This window comes from Amphimedon queenslandica, unplaced genomic scaffold, assembly GCF_000090795.2.
Source record: "Amphimedon queenslandica unplaced genomic scaffold, v1.1 AMPQUscaffold_12603, whole genome shotgun sequence".
Classification (NCBI taxonomy): domain Eukaryota; kingdom Metazoa; phylum Porifera; class Demospongiae; order Haplosclerida; family Niphatidae; genus Amphimedon; species Amphimedon queenslandica.
The window spans coordinates 11,016-11,738 of record NW_003547161.1 but is presented as its reverse complement, the minus strand read 5'-3'; the positions used below and the strand labels follow the sequence as shown (position 1 = coordinate 11,738).

Below are 723 nucleotides of genomic sequence, written 5' to 3'. Positions count from 1 at the left end.
GACTCGTTCATGGCTCTACACCATTTGTATCCTCTCCCAACAGTTTTACTTATTATTTAAATTATAAAAAAAACATTATGGGTGTTGTTGCTAGAACTATTATTGTTGTTATCACTAGGTCACTATATTGCATTTGTATAGACGACTATTAATGTATTTACTCATACTTTATGATACTAACAGTATATACACAATAATTAGAAACTATCTTGACGATAACAAAGATAATTATTGTAATTAACATCAATTTTATCATAAATAAAATATTAAAATCATGTAACGATGGAAGTGTTTTACTTCATACTAGACGTCACTATTAAGAGCTAGTTACATGATGCTGAGCTATTCCAGCACACTTATGTTCCTTGGAATCCTTCTTACATGTGATTAAAGACTAATCCTATAGTTTTAAGAAGTGAAAAGATGGTCATAATCATCCACACTCCAGCTGCAACATGACAACTGAGTGAGTTATTCCATCGTACCTGGTTCTGATGGACTGAGACTAAGTCTGATGATAGACACTAGTCATAGGACTCAGCTGAATACACTTCTGTCTTCATGGCAATGGAGGGGCAAGCGCCCTGGCTCCTGAAAGCAAAATTTAGAAAAACGGGAATTGCCAATGGATGAGAATATTCCTATGATAAAATGCTATAAAAGCCAAAACAGCAACCAAAGAGCTTACAGAAGAGATAAATAGAGTATACTGAAACAAAAGGA

General features: G+C 33.9%; 1 long non-coding RNA gene across 1 annotated transcript; it reads right to left on the bottom strand.

Moving 5' to 3' along the window:
- Nucleotides 1-148: 148 nt before the first annotated feature.
- On the bottom strand, nucleotides 149-521 carry LOC109587352 (uncharacterized). The gene is made up of 2 exons (XR_002187543.1): nucleotides 486-521; nucleotides 149-400 (listed from the first exon to the last, which is right to left on the bottom strand). It is a non-coding gene; the product is annotated as an uncharacterized LOC109587352 (long non-coding RNA).
- Between the last annotated feature and the right edge of the window lie 202 nt (nucleotides 522-723).